Source organism: Dendropsophus ebraccatus, chromosome 9 (genome assembly GCF_027789765.1).
Source record: "Dendropsophus ebraccatus isolate aDenEbr1 chromosome 9, aDenEbr1.pat, whole genome shotgun sequence".
Classification (NCBI taxonomy): domain Eukaryota; kingdom Metazoa; phylum Chordata; class Amphibia; order Anura; family Hylidae; genus Dendropsophus; species Dendropsophus ebraccatus.
This window is the reverse complement of record NC_091462.1, coordinates 95883002-95905625: the sequence shown is the minus strand read 5'-3', so window position 1 is coordinate 95905625 and position 22624 is coordinate 95883002. Positions and strand designations below refer to the sequence as shown.

Below are 22624 nucleotides of genomic sequence, written 5' to 3'. Positions count from 1 at the left end.
ATAAAAATAGGTCCAGGTCTTATTGAACGATCAACGATTTCTCGTTCGGTCGTTAGTCGTTAACTGCTATTCAAATGAATGATTATCGTTTAGATTCGAATGATTTAACGATAATCGTCCGGTGGAATAGTCCCCTTAATCTCTTTACAGACACCTTTTAAGGTGATACTGTATTCACACCACCGCTATCATCACCATTAACACCACCATTACCACCATCACCACTACCACCACTACTGGTACTGTACATTTGACTACAGTAAGTTCTTCCCGTCCTTGTCTTTTAAAATGCTTCTGGTGCCTGTGTTATGAAAAAATATTCTACAACAGCCACAAGTCAATAAGGTGTGGCATGTTCACTGTTTGGACAAGCAAAGACTAGGAGACATCCTGTGCAGGCCTAGGCTCTCTAGGCCACGCCTCATTGACTCGGCTGCTGCAGATTAAGAGAGATTTTTTTCCCCTAACCAAGGCATCGGTAGCATTCTAAGGGTGCCTTCACACGTACCGTATCGCTCCTTATTTAACTCTATACCCAAACATGGGGACACTTATCAATCAAGGCTGGTGGGGCAGGGGAAACTGCTGGGCACCAACCCAAAGACTTGTGGTTTAGGCAGAATGAGAAAATGATATCCGTGTGGAGTCCGGGAGCCTCCTTAGCTTGGTGATGCGGGGACACAGGGACAAGTATACACTCTTTATTATATTTCCACCCCCTGCCTGCAGTAGATTTTTAAAATTTTTGCTATAGTTCTCCTTTAATGCTCCCTCATAATCCCCCCATTAGTTGTTTCCGAAAAACTCAGAAGGTGTCTGGGGGTGCCTATAGGCCCTGCTACCAGTTTAGAGGACGACAGTGTTCTAAATATCACATGATTTATTTATGAAGACCGGCATCTCATACGTCAGTCTCCGTTTTTTGTGGTTTTTTGTGGTGTTGAACTCGCCTGTCAAAATCGTATGAAAATCAAAACTCGCATGTAAAAATCGCACCAAACACACAGTGAGAATACATGTAGATTGGCTTGATAGCAATCAGTATCATTATGGATTTATGTGCGAGAAACTCGCAGCGATAAATACACAGCGATACGGTACGTGTGAAGGCACCCTAAAAGACACAACTGGCAAGGACTTAGGGCCCTATTCCACCGGACGATTATCGTTCAGATTATCATTAAATCTATCTAATCTAAACGATAATCGTTCGGTTGAAATGCAGTTAACGATTAACGACCGAACGAGAAATCGTTGATCGTTTTATAAGACCTGGACCTATTTTTATCGTTGCTCGTTCGCAAAACGTTCACAAATAGTTCGCATTGAATAAGACAACATTCGGTCGCTTGCAGTAGATACGAACGCAATAGCAAAGAAATAGCGAAGAAAAAACTATCGCAAATACGATCATAAGTAACGATTGTCGTTCAATGGAAATAAGTGAACGTTTTCAGGTCTTTTGCAATAGTGGTTGTTTGAGATCGTTAATCGTTAAAGATTATGCGAATGATAATCGTCCGGTGGAATAAGGCCCTTACTCTCATCAAATGGACGGTATCAGCGGTTTGGGGAGGTGGGTTAGTGGATATAATATCGCTTTAAGACTTAATGGCAAGTGGTTTCCGCTAGTAGTGTGTTACACTTAACCCTGGGGTCCATTTAGAGTTTGCACTTGTAAATCTTGTAGATTGCTTAGCTCAAGTTAACGGTCTTCATGACCGCTTTGCTACATCAGTAATTCAATGCTTACTATATCTATCTATAACCATTGCTAGAATTACATTGCCACAAAACCTTCCTTTTCTGAGGTCTGAAGTGTTCTCTCTTTTATTTATTCATGGGACTGATTAATACCTGGTGGGTGAACAGTATCTGTGTAGTCTGTGATTAAGTGAAGCATTTTATCACGTGTCAGAGCATCGATCCTGTATTCTGATATGGCTCCAGGGTATGTAATGAAGCCGAGTAGAGCACTCGTCTGTATGGGACCATAACCGTCTCAAGGTATTAATTTCACCTCCACGCTCCACAGAAATTAGAGAGGTTACAAGAATCCGCCTGACACTCTTGTTCCAAAAGAACAATCGCAAATGAGGGCAAATTCTTCGGACTAAAATGTTAATCAAAACTAATCATATTTCAGTAGTGTGTAGAAATGGCTTAAGCACCATCTGACACAGATCTTAAGTGAAGATGATTAGAGTCTCAGTTCTTTTCCGTTAATTAATTTAATGATCAGAACATGGGACTGGTTAATACCCTTTGACATCAGTTCTACAGATTCTCATAAGCCGTGTCATGTTTCTTATTTGTGATGGGGAAAAGTTTGCTGTAGTTTACCATGGTTCTTGAGATGTTTCATTTAAAGTCAAATCGAACCTATAATTGAAACTTCCAAATTGTCAGAATTTGTATCCATCTCTGAAAGTTCAGTCTAGCTACTGTAGACACATGACGGCAGAATTGTGCTTTACCTGTCCCCTTACCTGGGTCCTAAGTTCTGCTTTCAATACTCTGATCCCCCTAGAACTTAAAGTGTCCCTGTTGTAAAATCTAAATCAACAGTAGATGTGATATAAAGCATGTTTGCAATATACATTCATTTTTTTTTTTTTTTTTTTTTTTTTGCTGTTATCATGCTGTAAAACAAAGCTGAACTTACCAGACATCCAGGTCCAGTCTCCTGAAGGCAGATTTTCTGTGCTGGTTAAAAAAAAAAAAAAAAAAAACAGACTAAACACAGGAATTCCAGCCAGTACAGAGCGCCACAGCTCAATGTGTCCATTAATCACATGACTGTCTTCTCTGTGAGCACTCAGATGGCCTGGGATACATTAGACTTCCTGACTTTGAGAGAAAATAGGGTCAGAAAACAGGAAGTGCCGTGTTCTCCATGATAACAAAAAATTAATAATGAATGTAAATTGCAAACTTTAAATTAGAGCTGAGTATTATGACAAACAGGGAAACTGTAGAAAATACTAATACTAGCAGGTAACAAGACCAGGAACAACAGCTCCCCAACAAGAGGATCTAAAGCTAATGGGATGGATGATGACACAAATAAATGATGATGGTAGTTAGCTATGAAACGGATGACAGCAGATAGGAATACAAATGATTGCAATAGCTGCCCCTGATTAGTGTTGAGTAAACCTGTCAAATTATGGTAGTTTGGAAAACATGCTGTATGGGCTGTATCCATGTTTTCCAGGACTTCCTAGAGTGGCATCAAATGTCTACAGTAGCGGAAAATCAAAGGCTCAGTGTTTGGTTTGGGAATAACACTGCTGGGCTCAAACATTTTTACAGGTTCGCTCAACGCTATACCTAATCTTTCTTTACACCTTCCTCTATAACTGTAACCTAAAACCATACAGGCTAAGCATCACTGTCCATAAAAACGTCCCTGGACTATCTTTACCTAGCAGAAACGACAAGACGCAACACTCTAAACAGTCTAGGGCTTACAGTCAGGATAGAGGATCCAGAGCAATGAGTTGCTGCTGTCCCAAACATATTATTAGACAGGATAAGTTAGGGAAATTCCTGCTTTTCCAAACAATCGGTTTTTGAGATCAATGAGGGAGGGTTTTTTTTGCCTGATCCTGACCGTTTTCACCAAATATATATATATATATATAACACAGATGTCTGATATAATCTCCTAGAGGGTTCACACATGATCTGTATTAACCAGGTCAGACCTATTTGGCCTTCAGATGTCATCTTGAAGCTGGTTGTAGTTTCCTATTGTTCTATGTACAATTTATTCTATCTCTCTAGTTTTATATTCTTCTCCTCTTTTTACCTTTTTCCATCTATTACTATATGTACCCCATTTGTTGACTTTCTGAGGATCAAAAGTCTCCATTAAAGTCAAGGAGAAGAGTACTCCACTTCATTGTCTCATACAAGCCATAGACTGATATATTTAGTCTTAGAACATCAAAACAGCTTTTATCTTGTCGACTGCTGAATCAGGAAATTATAATGACAATTTCTCAGTAAGTACAGTATTCCCTTAACATATCTTGTAAGTTAAAGAGCTGTGTTTCTGGGAGGAAAAAAGAAGAAGAAGGAAAAAAAAAAGTTTCTTTGGATTATTACATCTTCTAAAACTTGTATTTTTCTCCTCTCGGCTAATGTTCTTCCATTAGAAGAATTCATTATGGTTGGAGCGGACATGCTTGCTGCATAGATTAGCAGCTTTTAATAGGCTGCCACCACTCCAAAATAAAGCGACGGCTGTGGAAGCGGCGGAGAGATTTGTCTTGGAAACGACAGATTTGAGTCAGAAATTGACTCGAGTCAATAAAGCGTGAGTGGAGGAAAGGTTCCCCTACTGTCAAGCCAAGCTTGTGTCCTGGGAATAAGGTTTCTGTGCTACCACTGTCAGGCATTAATAATGCAAGCGACATGTAAAATTGATTCGTCTCTCCATAACCTTACACAAACGTGAGTTTGACTTTTTAAATGTGATTCAACTTTTAGGCTGTTTGCTGGGGAGTTTGTATCTAGTACATCATCTTCTGTCTGGGAGAGGACACTGGTTTATATAGAACGTGACCCCAAATTTCTACATGTCCTACCCAATACACTTTGTACTAGAGTTAACTGTATAAGATGTATGGGGCCCCATCCTAAAATGATGTCGGATATAATAGTATGTCTCTTTAGTTCTCGGAGGGATACACTGGTGCCAGAGCAATTTGGTGGCATCTTACTCTTCCCCAAAGGGAACATCTGAACGTTTGGATGCCTCAGAGGGGAAAACGGAAGAGATAACTGTCGGACAAAATAATGTGTATACGTACACAAACTCTTGGCCATGAATGAGATGTAAGATCAGTGAGTAACAGTCTTAATAACCACCATTTTTTTCCAGCTCATGGGTAAAAACCTTATTTGTAGTCTTCATCTATAGGTTGCTCTCCTTCGTTGTAAAGTTAAGATGTTGCACCATTAGGATTTTTTTTCTTTTGCTACTGAGCTATATCTCCCATAGAATTGTTCTGTTCTTCATCCTTACATTTTCGGTGATTAGGTTCAGGCTTTATCGCCATGTGAAGATAAAAAGCGTATTGGCTCCAGATAAATTCAAAGATCTCATTAGACATTACCAGTTCTTGATGTAGACCACCTCTGTAAGAGGCGATATACTTGTAAGGCAAAGCAATTGTCTTCCTTTAAGCAGTTTTTATCAGTGATAGAAACATTAGGTAAAGAATCAAGGACGAGATAGAGTTTTGTGATAAATCTCCTGGAAGCTTCTCAGTATTACCACTGCATCTCGGAAGCATGTGACCTTTCACAGGGGACTGAAAACTATCTACATTAATTTCTTCTTGAGTGTGTTACTTTGGGTTCACACAAGATACATGTTAAAGATCCTTTTTTTTTTTTTCCAAGCATGTACCATATCTGTGGTTCTACTATAGAGGCCCTTTGTGGCTGCATTTGCCGGAGGCCAAAAGTTTATCAAGCTCTTCTCTTGATCTTTAGCGGTCCATTCGGTATGCCTGGGGCTAATCATTTCATTGTAGGGCTTATAAAGGAAAGTTGATGCAAACTCCTTGATACAGTTTTCATGTCTTTAGAAAGTGAAGGTGGTGAATAGAATGGAATTTATTATCTGAGATCAGTGGGTAGATGAAAGCCCTTTGTCATGGTGCATAGAGTAACAGAGGCCTCCGTACAATTATCACCATCTTCAGTATTCACATAGCGTATCAAGTCTGGAGCGTCTCATGTCATTTAAAGTTTTAATATGCATCAGCCTCATCATCAGCATACTATATAAAGTTAAATAAATGCAAATACTGATTTTGGCTGGTTCTGGAAACATCTGTAGTAGGATATGCCGTGTTAAGGATTGTCCTCTGTTTTCTACAGTTTAAGGCCTTATTCACACGACCCATAAAAGTGTCTGTGGCTGCAGGTCCGCAACCACTGACAATTTTAGGGCCTATTAAATCCTATTTGTACATTCATACCATCTGTGCCATCATCCTTGGCAATAAAAAATAGGACAGGTCATAGTGCGAATTGCAGCACCGATGACTCTCCCGATCCCGTCAGCCCCCCCACTCACTGGTGGTCCTTGGTGTCTTTTGCCTACCTTGCTTGCCTTAGTTGACAAAACTATCCCTATACCCAAACTGATAAATCTATCAATCAAGACTGGTGGGATTGGGAGAAGCTGCCAGAGACCACCCAAATGCCTCTTGCTTCATGTAGTATTAAAATATTGATGGGTTCTCTTTCGGTTTTCAGCTTCTGAATACGAACACAAATATTTCTATTCACTAATAGCAAGCTTAAAATTGAGAAAGTGTACCTGTCGTTACAAAAACTTTTGACATGTCATAGAGACATGTCAAAAGTTTTGATCGGTCTGGGTCTGGGTGTTCAAACCCGTACCGGTTGGGGAGAAGGGGATCTCCAATTAACTCATAACCTATTTAAATGGACTGTCAGTCAGATATGCATGCTGCTACTCGAAGTGTAGTGCTTGGCCATCTTTTATAGACCCATAAAGTGGCTGTGTGCTTGTCCCAATCTATGCTCATCCAGGGGGACCAAGGGCCCAATTTCTTATAATTGGTGGGGGTTCCACTGATCAAACTCCCACGGATCAAACACTCATCAAAACCTATCCTGCAGATCGGTCATTATTGGTGTCTATGGGAAATTCCTTAATTGCACGCCAGAGGTAAACCTCTCTCCATAGGCGGATGTTGGCCAATGAGACATACTGTGTGTGTGTGTGTGTGTGTGTGTGTGTATACAAAGTTAGAGAGTCTATACTACATCAGTCTGTTTGCTTTGTTGTAATCCCTAGATAATCAATGTTTTTTTTTTTTTTTTATATTTTCTCTGACTTCCAGTTTTCAAAATATAGCACCGAGCTCCTCTCAATGTGTATTATTTTTATACAGTAGTAGACACAGAATAGGAAATCCTGCAAGGAATTTGATGTCTCTTGAGCTCTCAGCAATCATGCCAGCAATGACTCTAACTAATAATCTGCCGGGGCATAATTGCTGGTGTCTTTTAATATCATTTTTGTAAAAAATGCCAACCTGTTTGTCAGAATGAAGCAATAATTATCCGGAGACGCCTCCTGTTTGAAAGATGCTATAGAAGCTTCCCACTTGACTTATTGAGAAGTCTGTTTTCTAATAGTGAGATGTGAGGGGGAAAAAATCTGCTAATTTCCATGTAATTCTAGGGCTGTGTTGTCATCTTTTGAGTAAACCCTGCAATTTTCAAAACAGTGGGGAATACAGCTCAAATAAGACAGACAAATGTGATACTGTAAGTCATAGTGTTTGCCCTCTGCACCGTATCGGTAGTCTTACCTCTCTGAAGGATTATTCTTCCTACACGCTCGGTTTTGTATAGGGAATGCCTGACTGCCTCCATTCATTCAGTTCATCTAACTTTATACTTTTATTTAGTGTCTTATATTGGATCTTGGTTTCCATTCATGAGCTCCATCAATTACCCAGAGCTAAGAGCAGCTAGAAAGACCTAGCACGTCAACAGGTTACATGGGAAACCCATTGATTTTAAAGGGCACTGGCAATTCTTCAGTATACCTAGGGTTGCACTGCAGGGACATCGAACAGTTGCTATCAAATCCTCCAGTAAATTAACGATTACTGAGTGTTACAACAGTAAGAAACGCTGTGACAAGCTTAGGGCTGATTATTGGCGACGAGCATTACTAGACATAGTCATTCGGCCAATATTCGACTTGTGTAAATATTCGGCCCATTGGCTGATCGCATCTTTTGACCAGGCCAATAAAGTCATTAACTGGCCCCACATCTTCCTGTGTAAACAGACGTGCGGCTAATAGACGATGTATTTTAAATGGCTGCACAAACGTTACACAGGTATGAACCCGACCACTCAATTAGTTGAGCCATGTAAAGGCACCGCAAACCAGCGCCGATCCTGTTGATCTGTGCTCATTCGCTTCTGTAGGCGGCCCCATATCAGACCCACTAAAAGGACCTTAACTCATAGAGGGCTCTTCTAACAACTGTTGTTTTTAATTTATAACCCTTCCCCCCCCCCCCCCTCCCCCCCCCCTCTTATATTGATTACAGGGTCAGCTGGATAGGGTGTTCACAAAACACTATGGGGGAGATTTATCAAACTCAGTTGCCCCTAGCAACCAATCAGATTCCACCTTTCATTTTCCAAAGAGTCTGTGAGGAATGAAAGGTAGAATCTGATTGGTTGCTAGGGGCAACTGAGCCAGTTTCACTTTGCACCATGTTTGATAAATCTCCACCTATGTTCGAAGGAACATAGGTTGTAAGGCAATACATTACACATGCCAAGGACCCCAAATAAATCGGCTATTTTCTTAAAAAAAATAAAAAAAAAATAGTTTCGCGTGTTTTTGTTTTTTTTTGTTCATGAAAATTGAGTTTTGATAAGCACAAGAATTGCAATTATAGCCTAATGAGTGATTGTCAGATGTTGCCCTTTACACAAATATAAAAGTAATATCTCAGTTCACACAGCATGAATCAGAATGAAATATTTGTTTAGCGCCAGATGATTGGCATTTCTGGAAAAGGTCACCTTGACGTGACAACAGAAGCAGAAGGCTTGGGTGTTTCCACTGCTCAGTGAACAGTATAGAAGCCATAGAGTGTACATGTGAACTAATCTTTTGTGATTACATGGGGAATGTCACCAAATGGCTCGATTCTTTAAATTTGTTTATATCCAATGGATTAAATTACTGAGTTGTTTCTATTGGTATATAAGTGCTTTGTAGAATACTAGAACTGAGAGCAGCGCTACGACATTATCATCACTCCTCGAGCAGTCTATGGTTCCCATGCTGGTATCTACTAAACTAAGATGTGCCCCTGGGGTACACCACAGAAAAGGGGCAGATTCACCCCTTGTCTGTGACATATGTTTGCATTTACCCCACTTGCCGGATTTGGGGGTGTCAAGACTGGGAGGGGGCATGGCCTCCTCCCTCCCTCGATTTATTATCTTAGTAAAGCCGGCTGGCCCCGCGCCGGGTGCAGGCTTTGCGCAACAAGAGCCAACTTTACTAAGAGGTGTATGTCTGTTAGTAAATCCAGCCAGGGGACGGGGCTTCATTTAAGACTGTGTATGAGCCAGTCTTGATAACTGTCATCCTAAGTGTTCAATGAATGCTGTCTAGGCTATGAGTAAGAGTACTAAGGTTCCTGGCATGTCCACTACTATCCCATAATTTGTGTATTGCAACTTCAAGCATATACCTACCGCTGATGAGTAGAGATATGAAGATATGCTTATATAGTTACCTTTCTTTATAAAAGGTTCCCGACCGCTTCATGATATATGGTAGAAAGAGGACAAGAGTTAGATAATAGTTCTTAACCAAGATGCCTTGTAGGTTGGTGGGGGGGAGGGGGGTAGGGCTGCTGACAAGATGGCAGCCACTGACTACCCTGCTTTACAGCTCTTCCACAACAGCAAGAATTCCAAGACTTCTACACCATTAAGGATCAAATATCATAGCTATGACTGCTGCACCTTTCCTCTTATCAGAGCAACTGCATGGCAAGGGTGATATCAGCTAGATTCAACTCATCGCTGATGCATATCCATACTGTATCGGACTGATGATCCTCATGACAAGCTCACTGGAAACCCACAGACCAAGCTAGAGAATTAAGACCATTATATTGACCTTCGACTCCAGAAACCTCACATTATAAAATACTACAAAGCGGTAATTCACACCTAAATCCTAAAAAGTTTTCTTCTTTCCCTTTCCTTTGATCTAGGCAAGTTTCCTGACACAGAGTGCCCTCTCATCCCTGTATATCCAAATTATCACAATGTTAAAATGCACATAGTTTTTGCCATGTCCAGGGATTTTTATGATCTTACTTGCAAGCAGGTTTGGAATAAATGCACGCACAAGCAATATATAATTTAAAGCTGGAAATACAAGATCAACTATTGAAGAAAAATACATCCAAGCCGGACTCTGCAAAACAAGATCAATCAACAGCAAAACCGCAATCATACATGACCTAATCCGATCCCATGATTCAATTTTTATAACTGAATCATGGCTTGATGGACATGCGGTCCGCATACTGGAAACAGCCATACCAATAAACTACTTAATGCTGCATCTTTGGAGTAAGGAAGAAAGAAGAATAGGTGGGGTAGGTAAGGTATCTGTTTTAAATCCGTCTAAAGACTAGAAATGTTTCCCGTTTTCGCAAAGGTTCATGCTTAAAAGACGAAAATATGAAAATACTACTCATCTGTCGGTGGGTTGAAGAACATGGGCTTGGCAGGAAAGCTTGGGTTGGAATGGTTAGTCAGAATCATGTGTCCTTGCAGGGGATGTGGAGGTCATCATGCATTTGGCAGTTGCTGTGACCCACGTGCACCTATTGTTTAATAAATTGCCGCCTCTTCCACCATTCTTCATAATACACTACATACTTGGCATAGATCTAATAGTCATGATGGTCAATATATCCCAGATGGGTTTTCTTGGATGTAATATTGCTTTGATTGCAGGTGGCCAGCTTAATGGCTGTACCAGTGGTCTCCAGTCAGACATTTACTGGTCTCCAGTCAGACGTTATGGTTTGGCTTTCCAACAAAATGAACAAGGATCAGAACTTAAATCTTAATTAGTTTCCCATGATAAACCTCAACAATTAAATCATACTGCCCAGCTTCCAAAATTTCTAATAAAATTGCATTCATATTTAATGTAAATTTTTAATAATTTATTTTTACAAAACTGAAATAGTTTGGTAATTAGCACGGTATAAATAATTGATCATTTTGGATTACGTTTCGGCTCTTCTACAGACGCTGGTTGCCTTCTATGCCACCAGTGGTTCATCTCATACAGATTTGGTTTTTAGCATCTGCTTCATTTTTATATATATTTATTTGTTGTAAGATCTTCTGGTCGTCAACATCAAAATTATATGGAACCTGGGTTTGGTGGCTTTCGATGAGAAGCCATACTAGTGCTTACGTGGTACAGATTAAATTTTTTTCTGACGTGGATTTGAAATCTGTAATTGGAAATAAAGTGACGACACTTGTTTGATGCAAAGTCTGATTCTATTTCATATCGTGTAGCATAGACACAGGTTTATACCCATTGAATAGCCTAATGCATTGCCAAAATAGTTACCAGATCTGTAGCATACAGGCTTGAAACCCTAAGAATATTGTCTGTAATGTGTTCATGGCCTAAAAGCCTACATACACATTTGGAGAACAGTCAGCCAATACCGCCATTTTAGCAGGACTACCCGACTGTATGATGATGTATGGAGGCCCTCCAATTCGTTACAGACATGTCAGAGGAGGGGAGATTTGGACATGTTGGATTTAAATTGCCCAATCCTTTTGTATTTGAGGTGATAACCCACCACTAGAGATGTCTGTCTGTGTCAAGTGATCTGCCTTTTTCTCCCGGAAGGGAATTCAAATATGACCCTAGGACTACCAGGAAAACATAGATATAACCTGCATCTACCTTCTCCAGCCACTGGGAGTACAATATGTAGAGAAAATCCTGACACTCACCAATAATTTTCTTTAATTTATTCAGTGCAGATGCATCAAAAGTTATAATCGGTACGCATTTTGGCCAGGCATGGGCTTCATCAGCTTCGATACCTAAGCTGGTGAAGGCTACATCTGGCTGAAATGCATATTGATTGTAACTATTGATGTGTAGTACAACAGGCTAGAATAGAGAAGCAGGGCTGCTGCTGCCAGAGGTCTGTTTGGTCACATGATCACAATGGGGAAGGGGGGGGGGGGGTGTTCAGCATGGACCAATCAGAAATGAGAATCACAGAGCTGTGCAGGAGGACAGTGACAGAAACGTCTCTATACAGCAGTGTAAATGGCTGAGTGTAAGTGCAGGCACATTATAGCAGCAGTGTCTACAGCTGAGTGTGAGTGCAGGCACATTATAATAAGAATGGAGAGGGTGGGGAACACAAGGGCTGACAGACTGCAGGGAACATGAAGAAATGAGCATGTGTGGGTGCATACATGCAGCACTCTATGTCCGGGGAGAGAGGGGTTACAGCTATGGAGAGATTACCTCCACAGTCCTGTCCCCTGATGCAAGCCTCAGCCTAAAGCGGATCTGCTATGATTTGGAAGGTGAGGGAGACTTCCTGGGTTAGAGTACAGTGCTGTAGACCCCACTATGCAGGCCATGCCCCTCCCCCCCTCCCCCTCCCACCCAGTACAGGAAGCTTTTAATCCAAAGCAATGCTCTTAAACCAAGTCACAATTTGAAACACTGTGAGCTTTTCTTGCAAAACGCTCTCAATCCAAGTTACTCTTAAACCAAGGTACCACTGTATAATCTTTAGCCACACAACCAGTGTCATGGCCAAATCCTCTGTGTAGCCATGGCCTTAAAGAGTGGAAAATAAAATAGAACATCACTGCATGTTAAGCTTCTTTTTAAGTTTTATTAATGACATACAAATGATGACGAGCGGAGCTGGCACTTACCAGCGGAACCATGATCAAATTTCTGTATTTACTATCAAAGTTAAGTTTCTTAGGAGGAGAAGTAAACCCTTGCCGCCTGCCATATAATTGATGCTGCTCATTATTTATGGGGAAGATGGTAGCTGCACGCTTGTGTGAGCCGTATTGGCTGCTTTCTCCGCCAAAGTTTCATGCACCGTGCAAAGCGGTGACTGACAATACGGATAAAGCTCTCAGAAGCAGTCAGGAAGTCGGATACCGTGACCCAGAAGCAAACTGTGCGAAGCTCTTTGTGTAGTAATGTGCGACTACCTAATGGGAGCAAAGAGCGGGTTCGCCAAGAAAAGGTTCAGAGGAACACAGACTCTAAATAATCGTGTGCTTTGCGTTCACACTTCAGTACGGCTCCAGCAGCAGGCTTCCTCTCTACGAGCTGCAGCAGCTATTGATGAGACATGTAGGCGTCAGAAGTCGGGAAAGAAAAGCAGGTCCCCACTGTGATGTCGCTGTTTGCACACACTGGCGGGAGCGCTTGTCCTTTCATTTCACAGCCTCTCGGTGATCTCGGTGGGGGTGACGCCATTAGTCCTAGTACTGAGTGAAAAGCAAATGTCAACTACGTTGCCACAGCCTCGAGTTGCAGGGATAGATTTTTGCTCAATTAAAGGTGCAGCTTTCTCCCAGATAGCCATCGCTTTTCATCTAATGTTTCGTGTCAGGAGACCCAGTAGATCTGTAGGACACATTAACCAGTTTTAGAGGCTTTTCTTCAGCTTTACCATCATGCTTCAGGCCATTCTAGGCTGTTCTGGTGTATAGTGAAATTAATACTATACTGAGTTACTTATCACATTGTAGGTACTCTCAGAGGTGGACAAGGGTTAGCATAGGCTTTCTGTCGTCTCTGGGACTATGCGTTTTTATATGCAACAAGCTGCGATGTATAATGTGATCTGGCCCCTTTCTATCGTAACCAGCAATAACTTTTTTTTTACCAGTTTGCTCCAGAGCAGCTCTTTGAAAGGATTGGACCATACAGGCAAGTCTTCACTCCTCATGCATCCCTTGGACACCTATGACCTTTTTGTTCTTCGTTGTACCACTACTTCAGCATACCGGGAACTCACCACAATTTCTGCTGTTGTGGAGAAGATCTGACCCAATCATCTAGCCATCACTCTTTGCCAGTTGTCAAAGTAACATAGATCCTTACGATTACCTGTTTGTTTTTTTTGTTTTTTTTCCGACTCATCAGCTTCAAGAACTGCCTGACACCCCTTGACAGGTGACATAGTCACCGGATAATCAATGTTATTCACTTGACCTTTCAGTAGTTTTCTTATAATGGCTGATCGGTTTTTGTGTGTGTATATACAGCAATATAGGTTGTATTTCAGTGTAAACTTTTCATTGACCGTTTTGGCTATTTTTATATATGAGCTCTTTAGGATGCAGACGTGTAATCATTATTTTTGGAAGCAGTCAGGAAGCAGCTGTTTATGAAGCCAGGGCATTTCCATAACAGCATTAACTATTCTCTGAAGGAGAAGCCTTTTTGCATTATGCAAATAACGTGTATAAGGACATGTCTTCTACGTTTGATGCCTGTTCAATCAAGGATGTCGTAATTTGCAACTGATTTACCATTTCATGGACCACTGATGATATAGAGGTGAATTTTTAATCCCTTGTACATTGCTTTCACGACTTCACCCTGGCAAGCAGTACGTGTAGTGCTCAGTCCGTGCCAGGGTGGAGGTGATCTGAATGACTCCAGCCACCATTACCAGCCACTGGTCCACCAGAGAGACCAGCAGCACAGCTGCCACCCAAACACCTGGGGAGGAGCTGTCAATCAATGTTCCAGACCAGAGAGCAGGAGGTTATGAGGCAGAACTGTGCTTGACAGCTCTGTTTCTCTATGATCCGCAGCAGTGAAGGCCTTTCTATTTTACAGGTCACCTCCTGTTTCCCGTTTATCCTTGATGAGTTAAAGCGTGGGCTTCCAAGTCTGTGCACGATTCCTGGAAATCTGGCAAATCTTCAAATAATAGTTCCTTTTACTTTACATGTATATGGATTTTTGTGCAGAGTTTATTGGGCTTATTGTACGTTCTTCTAGTAACGTTTTATTTAGATGTATTTTCTCTCTTGTCTTAATAGATAGTAGATTGCAATAGGGAACAACCGCTTATTGCACCCATTACAGTGTCCATTGGGCTGTCACACAGGCTTCCACAATAGGGTTGTTGTTGTTATGATTATTTTTTATCTCCATTATAATTAAAGATACTATTACCTGCCACTCCCAATGCAGTGTTGATCCTCAGTTATATACTTTACTGCTTTCGGCCATGGACTATATCAAGTTGGCATAGTAGCCTGCTTTCCTGGATTTTGTCAGACCTGGTTGCATTCTTAGGGTACAGTATGTTCACACTATGGAATACACAAGGCATTGTCAAGCGGAGGCCGCTTGAGGTTCCGCCTGTGCCTTTGACTCAAACTCAATCCGCCCTCCGCCCAAACCATTGACATGACATTCGAAATTTGCGCTTGAAATTTCCTCGCGTATTCCGTAGTGGGAACATACCCTAAAAGAGGAGTCAAGCCAAACACCATTGCCTATAGACTATTACTATTACTAATAAGTACTACACTCTGCTTCTTCTGGCATCCCTAGCAGCATAGCTACCTCCAATGGGTGACTTCTTCAGGGAGTGCATCTTGGAGAGTCCATACCTCCTGGCAGGTATAAGGGTGAAGACTATAGAGACTCCTTAAGGCCCGATTCCACGGGCCGACATAGAGGAGCAAATGAGCAATGTCAGCGCTCATTTACTCCTCGTTCCTCGGTGGCTGCCACTGCTATTCCATGCGGCAGCAGCAAGCGGGTGAGTGCGGGGGGGCTGCCCAGGTGATCACTAGATCGTCCGGGCAGCCCATAGCATACAGCAGTGGTCTGCTGCCACCGCTCCTATTCCACGGAGCATCGGCAGCCGATTGTTGCTGCATGAGTCGTTTTTCTTTCAACATGTTTGAAAGACAAACGACGCAACGATCAGCCGACATGAACAATGTCGGCTGATCGTTGCCTTCTATTCCATGGGACGATTATCGGCCAAATACGGCCGATAATCATTCCGTGAAATAGGGCTTTTAGACTCCACACATCACTTTCACCTGTGTCAAACCAGGATCAAGGATCCAATTCTTAACAATTTTCTACAGATTTTTAACAGTGTTCTAGTTCTGACAGTATATTTATAGAACAAGTAGATGTGGAAAAACACAGATTTTTTCATATTTCAGAGCACTTCATGCTTGATATAGTTTGAGAAGAATATGGGGTTATCATTGGGAAAAAATGCTGCCCTCTATGGCGGACTTTCTAGAGGACTCTTAGGTACATTGCAAGCTACATGGCATCTTAAAGTCAAGCGTTAGTAGAAATCTTAGTTGTAATGCCACCTCAGTTATTGCTAGGGAAAAGAATATGTAATTGTCATATTGATTTATACTGCTCATAGTCTTGTGTGTATTCTAGATGTTTGTAGTACTTGATGATTTGGGAAGCCGTATGCTTTATTAATTGGTGTTAAACTTTACTGTACTGAAAATCAGCAGCTCCGATGAAACCGACATCATTCTAGTCCTTCATTCTTACAGTTGGGGTCCCAGTGTCTGCTTACCAGTGGTCTATACCTTTGATAGTGTTAAAGGGAGAGACCACTGGTATAGTCTGTTGTTTTTTCATTTGTGGCATCAGTATCTATGTGAGAGATAGTTATATAGATAGAGATAGATCTCAAGTATTACTGGATAAGCCATATTGACTAGGCTTTTCCCAATGGACGTCATGATTATGAGAAACCCTTTGAACACACCTTTATAACCATGGTTAGTTCAGTTCTTTGTGTTCAGAGAAGTAAAGCCAAGAAATACCTGGAGAACCTAAAAGTTGAGGTGAGATTCCAACTCAGGGCTTCTATTTGGGTGGCCATCCCCTGAGCCACATTGGAAGATATCCCTGTCCATTTTGCATGTGCACACATGGGCAAGACATGACCTACTTGGCGTTCCTATTCCTTCATAACCAAAGGAAGTCACCGATAACCTAGCTGCCAACCAGCTGGCCACAAACCCTACTCTCTATCTCTCCCGTATTGCAAGCAATCAATATCTCTTTATGGTTGAAAACCACCTTCTGTATGTTGACATGATTGAGATCCGTAGCTTTGTGGAATAAGCTGAGGCGACATGGACAGTCGAGATAAATCTCTTTCCTCCACACTATAAACAGAAGGAGCTGAAACGCAGCAGGAGAAAACACTGGGACATTATTCACCAGGAAACGGAGCTTGTTGTATATTTTATTTATATAAAATTGTGTGAATTATTCATTGACGTTAATGTACAGTAAGTGTTTCAAATTACAAGCTGGTGGGGAGAAGCGCCTGGATTTTCCTTTTAGAACCTCCATATTGCGGAGATATTGATTTTTGACACAGTCATTTTTCAGCCCATGTTCCAGCTAAAACTTTGTTCCTGGAAGCTGAATTTTGAGTATATCATTTATCCCTTTGATGCTCTGAAGCAATACTTGAAGATTATTTTTCATGTTTTTTTTTCCTTCCCCTTTCAGCTTTTTAGATTTCCGTTTGTTTTCCATATTTGTTCTTAAAGTAAGAGTTTTATTAAAGTATTTATCATTTTCCTATTATTGTCTAGTTTACGGAAAGTGCTTAGCACTAAATAAAATGGAACAGAAATGCATTTACTTCACTTCAGATCTGCTCCCAAAATAGAAAATGTATCATCCTCATCACTACCTTGCAGGCATTTTTCTTTTTTAAGATCCTATTATTTTATAAGATTCTTGTTTTTTTTCCACTGGTCTTAATGTTCCATTGTTTGAGAAGAGACTTGTCTGTGGGCATGGGTTGGGAATGATTTTGAGAGTATAGCGGGCACTGTTTAGGACCAAATACAGTGGTGCCTTGGATTACGAGCATAATTCGCTCCGGGACCGTGCTTGTAATCCAAATCTACTCTTTAATCAAAGCAAATTTTCCCATAAGAAATCATTGAAATGCAGACAAATGGTTCCGCACCCCAAAATAATTTTTAAATTCTGAATAACATGTAAAACAAATATTTAGAAAGCTTGATATGTCATACTATAAATTATTGTACAGTATAGCAATCAGCATGTGTAGTGTAATGTATAGTAAGTGTACAAACCTGCAAAAACAGCAGCAGTTTGTATAGCTGAGTGTGAGTGCAGGCACATTATAGCAGCAGTGTGTATAGCTGGGTGTGAGTGCAGGCATTTTAACAGTAATGGAGAGGATGGGAATCACAAGGACTGAAAGACTGCAGGGAGCATGAAGAAATGAGCAGTGTATAGGGTGAGCACAGTATAGCTGCACTCTTTGTCCGGGGAGAGAGGGGTTACAGCTACCTCCACACTCCTTCTCCCTGATGCAAGCCCCAGCCTGAAGTGGATCTGCTAGGATTTGGAAGGTGAGGGAGACCTCCTGGATCAGAGTACAGCTGTAGACCACCCCGTGCAGGCAATGACCCCCCGCCCCAATTTTACAACAACAAATTGTTAGTGTGAATGTCACAACAGAGCCATTTGTCATAGATTGTATGGAAGCATAGGCAGATCTGGTGGCTCTGTCCTACAGAACCATAAGCTTGTAGCATTGCTTAGTGCCCAATGTGGAGCACCATAAGGTACCAGTAGGGTACCATATTACTACCCTGTTCAACTTGAGGTTTATTGAGCTGTCAACTGAGGTTGGTCATCAACACCCTATGTAAATATTTTTCTTCACAACTACAAAATTGATGGCCTCAGAGTCCCTGTCGTCCAGCTGAATTAATGAGCCATGATGCTCACTGGCGTTTGTTTGGAGCTATAACACCAGCCTTTGGCCTGATAGACTATATTGTGCCCCCTCTTATCAAGGGATTCTCTTGAACTACAAAATTGTTGGTCTCGATTGAATGTAGCCAAATGAGGCATTCACACGTTCTGTGAATATGGTACATGCACGGGAGATGTGCTACGGACCGGTTTCAGGAACCTCCTGGCATCAGGTTTCATTATGATGTCAAAAACTCCGAAACTGATACAGTTGCACGAACATTTAAACGGTTTCGGAGCTCCAGGCATCATCATGATACATGCTCCTTGAATCTGCTCCATAGCACATCTTCCTTGTATGGACCATATTCACTGAACACGTAAATTTCCCATAGCGCTCAATTACCAAGTCGATCAGCTGAAGGGCCGTAGTCCTCCACTAAGTGTCAAATTCCCTTCGTAGCTTACTAGGCTGTGGCTAGCTCAGAGTAGCTCAGTCAGTTGCTTCTAAGGATATTTCACGAGAATTCTTTTTGTACCTTTTTTTTGTCTGCATAATGGTGTTGGAGCCGGTTTTGTTCTCTATAGCTAATTTGCCACTATACATTATTTTTATAGTCGGCTTTGACCTCAGAAAGATTCAACATGACCTTCAAATTTTGCAGATATGGGTGTGATTACCCTTCCTATAGAAGGCATAAATATGCATTATACTTTTTAAAAGAATAAAAGGCATACTAGTGGTTAAATCCTGTATAGTATATACCTTTTAGCTGTGGATGGCTTTCCATTTAGGGTTTTACAGATCTGACACGAATAAGTGTGTGCAGTAGATTCTGTCTTTTCTTCTACTTTTATTAAGTAGGTCTCAATATGGATCTGCACGGTACAGCGGAAGATACAGCTTATGTAGCTAACCTCTGAATTTCAGGTATTACAGATGGTATAGACTCGTAATCTTGTGGAGGTTAGTATCTCTTTAGCCTAGTGTTTTCTGTCCAGACAGGTTCTTCCCCCGTTAATAGGAATGGGCCAAGAGATGTCAAACCTTCACAAGCTGAATCTGGTAATCATCAAGCAATATAAAGTAGTAGTTTATCCCTTTATGGCTTCTTGAAAATCAAAATAAGTGGTTTCATATAAGAATTTCTTAAGGTCAACCTTGAGCAATAACCGGTGACGGACAGTAAGTATTCTTTAGGTTTCGATGACACGCCACCGGCCGTAAGTGCTTTTTCGTTAACCTAGGATAGACAAACATATAGTTTCATGTCATCACCCTGACTCATTCAGAAGCATTTACACTTTAAAGAGCATTTTCACCTAAAATCTATAAAATCACCAGTAACTCAAGTCACCGAAGTGTTCTTTGCTGACAAGTTGTTAGAAATTCTGTACAGCTTATTGGTTTCTGGTGAATGGTAGCCATTATGGACATGATTGCAGCCCCCCCCCTTCCCTTAGCTTTCATGGTCTTTAACCTAGTGGTGCAGCAGTGACAGATAGTAAAACTGTAGTACTTGCTAGATTTACCATTCAGGAGTCTCCTGAAGGTGGGCGATAACTAGACTTGTCTGTTTTGCCTCATTTGCAGATTTTCCGACCCATAATAATTGGAGAACCAATTTGCCTGTTGACTGCCATTGAAAACCATATTGATTTTTCAAAATTCTAGTTGCCTGTTCAGAGGTCTTACGCCATGATGCCCAACTAGGCTGAGCACATATGGATTTACTGTATATGGCTTTGGATGTAGTCAGTAATAAACGTGCGAGCACTAAGCCATTAAATGGGTTGTTCCAAGAAGATTCTATGTTCTATCGACATCATAGTTTTTTTTTTGTGATTGGCTGAGCCTATAATAGCGGCGAACAGCTGACGATTTTTAAGAAAGTCAGAATGACCTGATCTTTTATCGATTCATCGGCTAATGGACGTTCGTTGGGTGGCTTTATTACACAGGGCAATTTCAGAAAAGTGGATGAGATTTTCTAGATTTCACATGTGGAGGAAGGGGTATGTTCACTGTATATGCTGCAGATTTTATCATTGATTTATCATAAACTCTGCAATATAAATTCCATTGCATATACACTGCAATGTACATGGTATATGTGAACATACCCCTATTGTGGATTTTCCTCAATATCTTCAATAGGGGTAATAAGTGGAAATGGGTATCCCACCCATTTGAAAGTATCGATCACAGTGTCCCAGTAACTGAAATCTCTAATAGCCATATTTGCCATCACCTAAAAAGAAACCAAAAAAGCCCAAAGTAGGTAACAGTAAACCTCCCACGTCCAGACATGTTAAACCAAACCAAAAACTGACCAGAAATGGACCATAGTTGGACGTGTAGGAAAAAGTAAAAACATTTTTATTGAATAAAACACATGTAAGACACAAATAGACAAACAAAAAATCACATAAAAACTGGTAGCCTAATGACAACGGAATAGGGAACGGAACCCATGGAATGGACCCATTCATTGTAGTCCTCAAATAGTGAGCCATTTGGTGGAATTGTTACCTGCCAAACATGGCACATACAGGGTCCTGAACACTTGGCAAGTAACAGTCTGGTCAACATACAGTAGACCTCGCAAACCATACTTGACGTATGTTTCGCACAAAATTGGCTTTTTTCCAGGGTTCTTAAAAGGATGCTCCAGAAATCAACTGGTGTCAGATCGTTATATAGATTTGTATAAAATTTAAAAATCTCAAGCCTTCCAGTACTAATCAGCTGATGTATGTCCTGCAGGAAATGGTGTATTCTTTCTAGTCTGACACAGTGCTCTCTGCTGCCACCTCTGTCCATGTCAGGAACTGTATAGAGCAGGAGCAAATCCCCATAGAAAACATCTCCTGCTCTGAACAGTTCTGAACATGGACAGAGGTGGCAGCAGAGAGCACTGTCAGACTGGAAAAAAAAAACTTTCTGGCACTGGTCGATTTAAAAACATTTTATTTCCCTCTGGAGTACCAGCTGTCTTTGGTACTTGGTAAAAAAATAATAATAATTTTTTTATTTATTTATTTTTAAATTATGCCGTCAGAGATCTCAGAATGATTTTTTTTTTTTGTATAATAATTTTCCAAATATTTTAGTGGTTTTTGCTCATCTGGTCCATTTATTTGTGCACTTTTGGAGGCGCAGTTTGATATTCATGTGTTTCTGTTATGTGGATCTTATAATGCAAGATGCTCCGTTTCCAAAACACTAGGTTCCAACATGTAATTAAACATCTGGCAGCGCAGAATATAACCCAAGGTTGCACAGAAGTGTGGGTAGTGTTCTAGAATATCAAATGAGGCATGAAACGCAACGCCAAACATGAGTATTGAATTATATAGTTTGATGAAGAGTAGGGATAAAAGAATATGTTAAACATGCATAATAAACAACCAGCTGTCAATAGTCCTGGGACCTGTGCTCTCTGGGGGGCAGGAGGACGGACTTGCTGTTGTGATTTCCTGTTTAATTTACCATAATGGGGAATCCAGACTTCTATTAGGAGGTATTGGTAAAAAAAAAGATGGATGCAATGCTCTAAACCTTCTCCAACCTGTTCTCCCCAGCTGTTGGTAAAGCGATTATCAAGGATTAAGAAAAAAAAAAGTATTTTTCTTTTGCTAAAACAGCACCACATATGTCTTCAGGTTGTGTGTGATATCACAGCTTGTCTCCATTAACAACAAAGAAACTGAGCTGCAATACTACACACAAACTAAGGACAACAGTGGAATTACTTTTAAAACATAGTTATAATACCAATAATTTTATATCCCCATACACTTTTAGTAACTGATGGCCAAACAATCGCCAACCGCCTGTCCTCCCCACATACAGGAACGTTTGGCATGACCGAGTGTTCCTGTATTCTCTATGGGGAAAGGAAGGGGTTAAGATGCAGCAAAAGAGCTCTGGCTGCGGCTTATCTCTACCAAAATAAAGGGGTCAACCATTATTTTCCATCATGCCCGACCCCTATCGCCACCAACATCATCTGTTGGTCGTTGTTTGGGAGAGGCCCATACACCTTAGATCAACTTCTGAATCTGCCACGAGCTGCGATATCAGCCGTCTAGAGTGTAAGGTGTATGGGGACCTTAACTTTGATAGTCAATCATAGTAAATCTCGGCCCCAAACTTAATACAATCTTGAATGTGTATCACACAGACAATTACCCAGGCTTTTATACACTTGT

At 41.0% G+C, this 22624-nt stretch overlaps 1 protein-coding gene across 2 annotated transcripts in view; it reads left to right on the top strand.

Annotated features, from left to right (window-relative positions):
• Positions 1-22624, top strand: part of MAD1L1 (mitotic arrest deficient 1 like 1) — a 544571-nt gene that overhangs the window by 389627 nt on the left and 132320 nt on the right. The gene's annotated exons all lie outside the window — the stretch shown is intronic.